Below are 9608 nucleotides of genomic sequence, written 5' to 3'. Positions count from 1 at the left end.
CATGATGACAGGATCAACATCACACAACAATATTAACCTTAAATGTAAATGGACTAAATGTCCCAATTAAAGTCACAGAATAGCAAGCTGGATAAAGGGTCAAGACCCATCAGTATAGTATATTCAAGAGATCCATCTCACGTGCAAGTACACACATAGACTCAAAGTAAGAAATGGAGAAAAATTCATCAAGCAAATGGAAAACGGGGGAAAAAAGCACGAATTGCAATCTTAGTTTCTGACAAAGCAGATTTTAAACCTACAACGATCAAAAAGGACAGAGAAGGCAAGGGCATTACATAATAGTAAAGGGATCAATTCAACAAGAGGAGCTAACTATCCTAAATATATATGCACCCAGTACAGGGGCACCCACATCCATAAAGCAGGTTCTTAGAGACCTATAAAGAGACTTAAACTCCCACACAATAACAGTGGGAGACTTAAACACCCCATTGCCAATATTAGGCAGATCATCAAAACAGAAAATTGACAAAGACAATCAGGACTCGAATTCAGGTCTGGATCAAGCAGACCTGATAGACATCTACAGAACTCTCCATTCATAGACAACAGAATATACCTTCTTCTCATCACAACATGGCATTTACTCTAAAATTGATCACAATTTTTAGAGTAAATGCAAAAGTAAAACACTCCTCGGCAAATGCAAAAGAACTGAAATCATAACAAAGAGTCCTTCAGACCACAACACAAACAAATTAGAAATCAAGATTAAGAAACTCACTCAAAACCACACAACTACATGGAAATTGACCAATCTGCTCCTTGATGACTTCTGGGTAAAAAATGAAATTAAGGCAGAAATCAAGAAGTTATTTGAAACTAATGAGAAAAAACAAAATGTACCAGAATTTCTGGGATGCAGCTACAGCAGCTAGAGCAGTGCAAGAGGGAAATTTATAGCACCAAATTCCCACATCGAAAAGCTAGAAAGATCTCAAATCAACAATCTAACATCACAACTAAAAGAACTAGAGAACTAGGAGGAAACAAACCCCAAAGCTATCAGAAAACAATAACCAAACTCAGAGAAGAACTGAATGAGATAGAGACATGAAACTTTTTTAAGGGATTTTTAAAAAATCAATAAATCCATGAGCTGTTTTTTTTTTTTTTTTAATTCACAAAATAGACCACTGGCTAGATTAATAAAGAAGAAAAGAAAGAAGAATCAAATGGACACTATCAGAAACGATTAGGCTAATATCACCACTGACCCCACAGAAATAAAAGCAACCATCGGAGAATACTATAAACACCTCTATGCACATAAACTAGAAAATTTAGAAGAAATGGATAAATTCCTGGATGCATACACCCTCCAAAGGCTGAATCAGGAAGAAACTGAATCCCTGAATAGACGAGTAACGAGTTCCGAAATTGAGGCAGTAATAAATAGCATATTAACCAAAACAAAACAAAACACAGGACCAGATGGAATTACAGATGAATTGTACAAGAGGTACAAAGAGGAGCTGGTACCATTTTTTCTGAACCTATTCCAAACAACTGAAAAGGAGGGAGTCTTCCCTAACTCATTTTATGAGGCCAGTATCATCCTGATACCAAAACCTGGCAGAGATACAACAAAAAAAGGAAACTTCAGTCCAATGTTCCTGATAAACATCAATGCAAAAATTCTCAATAAAATACTGGCAAACCAAACCCAGCAGCATATCAAATAGCTGATACACCATCATCTATTTGGCTTCACCCCATAGACGCAAGGTTGGTTCAACATATGCACATCAATAAACGTAATTCACCACATCGACAGAACTAAAGGCAAAATCTACATGATTATATCAATAGATTCAGAAAAAGCATTCGATAAAATTCAACATCCTTTCATGTTAAAAACTCTCAATAAACTGGTATTGAAGAAACATATTTCAAAATAATAAGAGCCATATATTACAAACCCACAACCAATATCATACTAAATGGGCAAAAGCTGGTAGCATTCCCCTTGAAAACTGACGTGAGACAAGGATGCCCTCTGTCACCACTCTTATTGAACATAGTATTGGAGTTTCTGGCCAGGGCAATTAGGCAAGAGAAAGAAATAAAGCATATTCAAATAGGAAGCGAGGAAGTCAAATTATCTTTGTTTACTGATGACATTACCCTATACCTAGAAAACCCCACAATTTCAGCCCCAAATCTTCTTAAACTGGTAAACAATGTCAGCAATGTCTCAGGATAGAAAATCAATGTGCAAAAAACACTAGCATTCCTATACACCAACAACAGGCAAGCGAGAGCCAAATCATGAATGAATCCCCATTAACAATTGCTACAAAAAGAATAAAATACCTAGGAATACAGCAAACAAGGGAAGTAAAGGACCTCTTCAAGGAAAGAGGTCCTTCAAGGAAAACTACAAAACATTGCTCAAGGAAATCAGAGAGGACACAAACAAATGGAAAACATTCTACAGTCTTGGATAGGAAGAATCAACATCTTAAAAATGGCCATACTGCTCTTCCACAGGAGGCCTACACACCTCCACTTGTGCTGCCGCCATGTCTCTAGTGATCCCTGAAAAGTTCCAGCATATTTTGCGAGTACTCAACACCAACATCGATGGGCGGCGGAAAATAGCCTTTGCCATCACTGCCATTAAGGGTGTAGACCGAAGACATGCTCATGTGGTGTTGAGGAAAGCAGACACTGACCTCACCAAGAGGGCGGGAGAACTCACTGAGGATGAGGTGGAACGTGTGATCACCATTACACAGAATCCAGCCAGTACAAGATCCCAGACTGGTTCTTGAACAGACAGAAGGTTGTAAAGGATGGAAAATATAGCCAGGTCCTAGCCAATGGTCTGGACAACAAGCTCCGTGAAGACCTGGAGCGACTGAAGAAGATTCAGGCCCGTAGAGGGCTGTGCCACTTCTGGGGCCTTCGTGTCTGAAGTTAGCACACCAAGACCACGGCCACCGTGACTGCACCATGGGTGTGTCCAAGAAGAAATAAGTCTGTAGGCCTTGTCTGTTAATAAACAGTTTATATACCAAAATAAAAAAAGCTATACTTCCCAAAGTAATTTATAGATTCAATGCTATTCTCATTAAACTACCAATGACATTCTTTACCGTATTAGAAAAAAACTATTTTAAAATTCATATATAACCACAAACAACCCACATAGCCAAGACAATCCTAAACAAAAAGAACAAAACTGGAGGCTTCACACCACCTGACTTCGAACTATACTGCAAGGCTATAGTAAAAAAACAGCACAGTACTGGTACAAAAACAGACACATAAATCAATGGAACAGAATAGAGAATTCAGAAATAACGCTGCACACCTACAACCATCTGATCTTCAACAACCCTAGCAAAAACAAGCAATAGAGACAGGATTCCCTATTTATGTATTTATTTACTTTTCCACTTCATTGATAAAAATTTACTGCAGATTAGCACCTAAGAGTAATAACAACAGCAATAAAAAGTAATTTCAAAGAGTTACAATTTCTTCAGCGAAATAGATGGTTCACATCTTCCAGTCCTTTTGAAATAAGTTATTAATATTATTCCTTCCCCATTTCCATCTGAATGACTGCAGCAATACAGTTTTTAATTACTCAACATTTTAAAGCCTATAACAGTTAGGCTATGCATACCTCCATGTCCTAATCAGGCATTCATCGCTCACAGCAGGTCTCAATGTATTAGTACCAGCCTCTTCTTTTCTCCCAGTGTCAAGGTTACTCTTAAATACTAGTAAATGCGAAAAGAATTTTTAAGTGGCAAGGCATGGCCCATCAAAAGTCAACCCAAGGGCAGTTTTCAGCCCTGCCTCACCAGGGCATAGTTCAACTGGTGGATGAGTCAATTGATGCATTCACCCCGATAGCCAGGTGAGCCCATCTCCGTGTGGAAGCTCACTCTATGTTTAGTAGCATGATGTGCCACTGAGAGGTGGACAGGATGCAAGAACCATGAGATCTGGAAATGCCTCCTCGGGAAGGCAATTTCATGAAAGAGGTCTTCCAAGCAAATAACACCAAACTCCCCCAGGTGCCCCTCAATCACTGTGTTGTCTGTCAGAGGGATGAACTTAACCTTGACCTTGTCTTGTCCACATTTCAAAATGAGTTCCTGGACAGACTTCAGTTTTGGAAATCCCTAGATCACATAAGATTCCACTATATGCAGAGATGGAGGTGACTGTAGCTGTAATGGGTAGCATAGGGAATCTTTGGGATGAAGTTCTTTATATCAACCATGGTAGTTGTCACACTCATCTACACATATAATAAAATTGTAGAGTACTAAATACACATGCACATAAATGAGTTCATGTATAACTGGTGAAATGTGAATGTTTGATAGATTTTATCAATGTCAATTTTATATTTCAATACTGTGCTATAGTAATGCCTGATGTTACCATTGGGGAAAATTGTGTAAAAACTACACAGGATCTTTCTGTAACATTTCTTATAACTGCATGTGAATTCACAATTATCTCAAAATACAGTACAACTGTAATATGTAACAAAGTATGCATATATTTCTGAATAACAAATAAGGTGCTGAAAATTATATATAATTTGATAATATTTCTTGCTAAAGCAAATAATAAATGTTTTATGTACAGGAAAATTAATTATTCAACTTTTGGCAAGTAATTGAATCTCTCTGTGCTTCCATTTCATCAGACAAAAAATATACAGAATAATTAATCTGTAAAGTGACCTCTTTCTCTAAATTTCTATGAGTCAATGAAAATACACAGCTGGGAAAGAAAGGTAGAAAAAAATGGTTGTGAGATGTAATTAATCAATTAACTCATAAGTGGAAAATGTATATAGGGAGGAAACACAATTAGTTAAGTTGAGGGCAAAGTGACAGTGCATCTTAAAACCTGCAGATTGAAATTTTTGTTTTCACTGTTGGGTAATTCAGAACTGCAGAGATTTATGGAACTGTTTAACTGCTTGTAAAAATGTAATTTTCTTGTAGCCTTTGGGTAAAGTTGAATGTGAGAGCTAATGAGAAAAGTAAAATTGGGTGAGTTGGTCATTTTTAATAATGTATTACACATCTAGGGAGACCTGTTCACCTAAATATTAAGTATTTATTTGGCCGGATATGGTGCCTCATGCCTGTAATCATCTCAGCACTTTGGGAGGCCAAGGCGGGTGGATCACCTGAGGTCAGGAGTTCAAGATCAGCCTGGCCAACATGGTGAAGCCCCATCTCTGCTAAAAAACAAAAATTAGCTGGGTGTGGTGGTGCACACCTGTAATCCTAGCTACTCGGGAGGCTGAGGCATGAGAATCGTTTGAACCCAGGGGGCAGAGGCCACTGCACTCCAGCCTGGTAGACAGAGCAAGACTGTCTCAGAAAAAAAAAAAAAAAAAAAAAAAAAAAAAAAGATTTATTCTAACAGTGGATTGAAAATAGAGACCAGTAATTAAAAAACAACCAATTTTTTGTTAATTTATTGCTTTATATATTTAATTATCCATTTCTTTTCTTCTTTTGCAAAATAGATTTTAAGGCTACAAAGGGTTGCCTGAAATCAATGTGTAGAGAGAAAAACCTCATATATCATGGGGGGTAATCAACCAACACTAAAAGCCCTGAGATTTATTATTTGGTTCTTTTACTAAACTGTTGTATTACTCATACTTTCTGTGCCATAGTTTAGAATATATAAAAAAGGATAATGCTATGTACCTACTATTTTGCAGAAAATAATATGAAATTTCACTATGTTAAAAGTGATGTTTAACGGTTTAAGTGATATTTTACTTAAGGGAAAATATGATGTAAATATAGGATCACCTAAATTTTTAAAAATATGGAGGAACAGCAGATGAATTTTTAAAAATGACCTTGCAAACTAGAATTTCAAAGCTTATTCTACTGAATCACTAAGAGTAATGAATTTCACTGCTGCTTTTTTTTTTAAAAAAAGTCTTTATTTATTGCAAAATTAGGTTCAACCACTATGAAACCATGAATATCATTCTATTTTCTATGTAATATATTGACAAAGCTATTACCATTCTAAAGTTTAATTTAACGTAAATTATAAAATGAAACTTTTATTTGTAATATAGTTTTTCTGAGGAAAAATATTTTGATAGCAACAGGTACTGTGGCAAATGAAAATTACCTTAGGGACTAGCCCTTGGAATTTTTTTCTTTCCTTGATACATACATTTTCTTTCATAAAAAAGAACAATAACACAATAGATCCACACCATAAGTCTGCAAGCAGGTTAAAAAATCTTTTAAAATGAAGGCTTAGATTACTATGAGGTTAATAAAAAATAATTTCCTATTGATCTGTCAGTGAACGTTATTCTGGGCACAACTGAACTGACAACTTTCAAAATCATCACTGGGGAATTGTTTCCCAGTCCCATAGCTGAGATAAAAACTTTAGACCATGCACCCTTCTGGATGCTAGGTGTAGAAAGGGAGATACAAGCTTATTATTAGAAGCTTGAGCTATACATAAAAGTGTAAAGATGAACAAAATAACTAAATAAATAAATAAGAAATCACCCAGAATCTCATCACCCATACATGTTTTCCAGGATAAATGGCAATCACTTTATATTCCCATGTCATTTAGAGCTCTGTGTTAGAATTCCTCATATAGAAGCAAAATTATAACATCTGTATGTGCTTGGGAAAGGAACAGACTTAAAAAAAAAAAAAAAGCAGTGGAAACTCATTATGTTTATTCAGTGGAATGCCACATTCAGTTTTCTCCAACAAATCTAAGACATACAAATAAAGTAAAATAAACAGGTATTTGCACCTGTTTAAAGAGATTCAGAGTACTGGAATTCACACCTGCCCACAAAGACACACCCTTTATTCTCAAGAACTTTTGCAAATTTCTTGGGATACAGGCTGAAAATAAGGTCTGGTTTAGGGCCATACTGGAGTGGAACCAAAGATCACTCTTTGAGGCAGTAGGTCTCCAACTTTCAGTGGGCATTGGACATTTCTAGGAAGCTTGTAAAATAAGGAGATTTCTGGCGCCATCCCCAAAGACTCTGATTCAGGAGGTCTGTGGTAGGCTCTGTAAATATGCTTGTTTTACAAGCTCCTCAGACCTTACTCTGAGAATCACTGCTATAAAGCAAGCCACTTGAATCCATTTCCTTGTGCTTCTGATCCCAAGGGCTTTGTGTATATATGCTTTCTATGAGCTAGAAGACTAATATTCAACATGTGTCAATAATTTAATTTAACCATGTTTTAGTTGTTCTATGTACTTAGAAGGTCATTATCATTTCATAAGTCTTATGTGTAGTAATGCCAGGTAAAGAAAATTGCAACTTCAGCATTATCCTTTTGTGTGGGAAAATAATGTTCTCAACTCTCAATCAATTAGAATAATTCTCTTTATTACATGTAAAAATGTCATATCACGTTATAAAGAATGTTTAAAATTATATTTTTGAAAAATTTATTACGATTTAACATATCATAAAGCATGTTGAAAATTACATTTTTAAACCGAAAGAGTTTAGGAACATCTAAATACGATGAAACTTAACAGGAAACATAATTTCTAATTCATCCTCCCTTTTAGAGCTGCCAAACCCATTATTACCACTTTACTGTGTCAGCATTTATTTATGTAAACTCCATATTTGCTCAATGAATCAAGCCTAAGATAGTAATCAGGCTTTTTCTGTCTGTGTCTGTACCAATGACAGCTACTGTATATTTTACATAGAGTGCTCATCTACCTTTATATCCCATGTCCTTACTTAAACAAGAGATTAGTCACATCAACTCTAACCCATACCCTCCACAATCTCAGTTTCTTCATCAATAGTATTAGCGGCAGAAAAAAAAAAAAAAGAAATAAAGAAAGTCCAGACAGTGACAATGATATAGGATTTTGCTTAAAGAAGTTACTGTTGACCTTTATGAAAGCAGAAAACATATAAATCCATCTTTAAAATAGCTTAAAATTAGGAAATACATGCAATTTTATATATAAACATTTCATAATATGCATTTTAACACACAGATGGGATCAGTTACAATAAAATCTTCCTCTTGCCGGACTTGACAAAACATAAGAGAATTGTGTCAGTGTTCTGGACTGTGTTATAATTGCACATACATGACTCAGAAAGACAGTTTGGAGAAAACCGGACAAGTTGGGACAAAGCTAGATACGTCCCAAAGTTAAGAAGAATTGAGTTAACACTCAAACACCCATTCCACAATTCAAGCCTTGACAGCTTTTCCTGTCTTGCTGAAAAGTTAGATACCATCAACCCAATAAGAAATGTTAGCAGGGGGAGGTTGTAGATTAGGAAGAAAAAACTCTCATTCTCTCAACTCATTTCTTATATCACCTTTCCATCCATGCAAAATATGCCTTGTAAAGGTCCAGGTCAGCTACCTTGGCTACCTTTAGTTGCCTACATTGCCTTGTTCTAGAAATGTAGATCCCCAAGTGTTTGCTAGAATCACCTAATAGACCAGTCACAAATTCTGGCCTTGTCTCCAATAGGGAGCTGAACCTCTGAATGCAAATGAGAGCTCGCAACTAGGTGCAACGATTCAGCGCTGCCAATTTTATCTCTTTAGAATTAATTCTTTCAATGTAACAGTTAACAAGATCATATTACTTTCTTTTAAAATTATTTAACAAGTAGCATTTGTTACGGGGAACTCTCTTTCTTTGATTATTATTACCAGCCTAAAGTAATACAGATGTCCTCATTTATTTGCCCTTAAAACACAAGTCAAGACATTTTCTAAAATAAAGGGAGTAATAGGAAACTCTCTTCTTGCACCATATCAGAATGGTTACTTACTTATTCTGTTTTATTTTAAAAAGTAAAGTGGACAACTAAGAAAAATATGTTATAAGTATTGAGAAAGGAAGTTATTAATGCTTTTGTGAGGCATAATATCAATTTGAAGTTTAACATAGACAAGCATTCTTTTGAGTTTCTTGAATGCTCAGATTATGAACATGAAATGGCCAAATTTTATGAAACTCAATATTTCAGTGATCTGATATAGGTTCATAGTGATTAGTAGATGATTAATAACAAAATGACTGTGTTTGTTTGCAAAAAGACCATATACTTCAATATTATAGAGGAAAGCCTATCATAGGAGAGTAGGTGGGAGATGTTACCCAGATATCTAAGAAGACAAAATGGGAAATCATTGTCATGTTTAAAGTTGGCTCTCTAACAATGCCATGTAAGCCAAGACTTTTGTTTATACCAGAAGTCTAAAGAATGTATGATAGGCCGGGCGCGGTGGCTCAAGCCTGTAATCCCAGCACTTTGGGAGGCCGAGACGGGCGGATCACGAGGTCAGGAGATCGAGACCATCCTGGCTAACACGGTGAAACCCCATCTCTACTAAAAAATACAAAAAACTAGCCGGGCGAAGTGGCGGGCGCCTGTGGTCCCAGCTACTCGGGAGGCTGAGGCAGGAGAATGGCGGGAACCCGGGAGGCGGAGCTTGCAGTGAGCTGAGATCCGGCCACTGCACTCCAGCCTGGGCGACAGAGCCAGACTCAGTCTCAAAAAAAAAAAAAAAAAAAAAAAAAAAAAA

The 9608-nt window shown here is 36.3% G+C and overlaps 1 pseudogene; it reads left to right on the top strand.

Annotated features, from left to right (window-relative positions):
• Positions 1-2512: 2512 nt before the first annotated feature.
• LOC112616198 lies at positions 2513-3006 on the top strand (annotated as a pseudogene).
• Positions 3007-9608: the final 6602 nt, after the last annotated feature.

The sequence above is a fragment of the Theropithecus gelada genome, chromosome X, assembly GCF_003255815.1.
Source record: "Theropithecus gelada isolate Dixy chromosome X, Tgel_1.0, whole genome shotgun sequence".
Taxonomy (NCBI): Eukaryota; Metazoa; Chordata; class Mammalia; order Primates; family Cercopithecidae; genus Theropithecus; species Theropithecus gelada.
The sequence above is the reverse complement of the archived record's forward strand: the minus strand, read 5'-3'. Positions and strand labels throughout refer to the sequence as shown.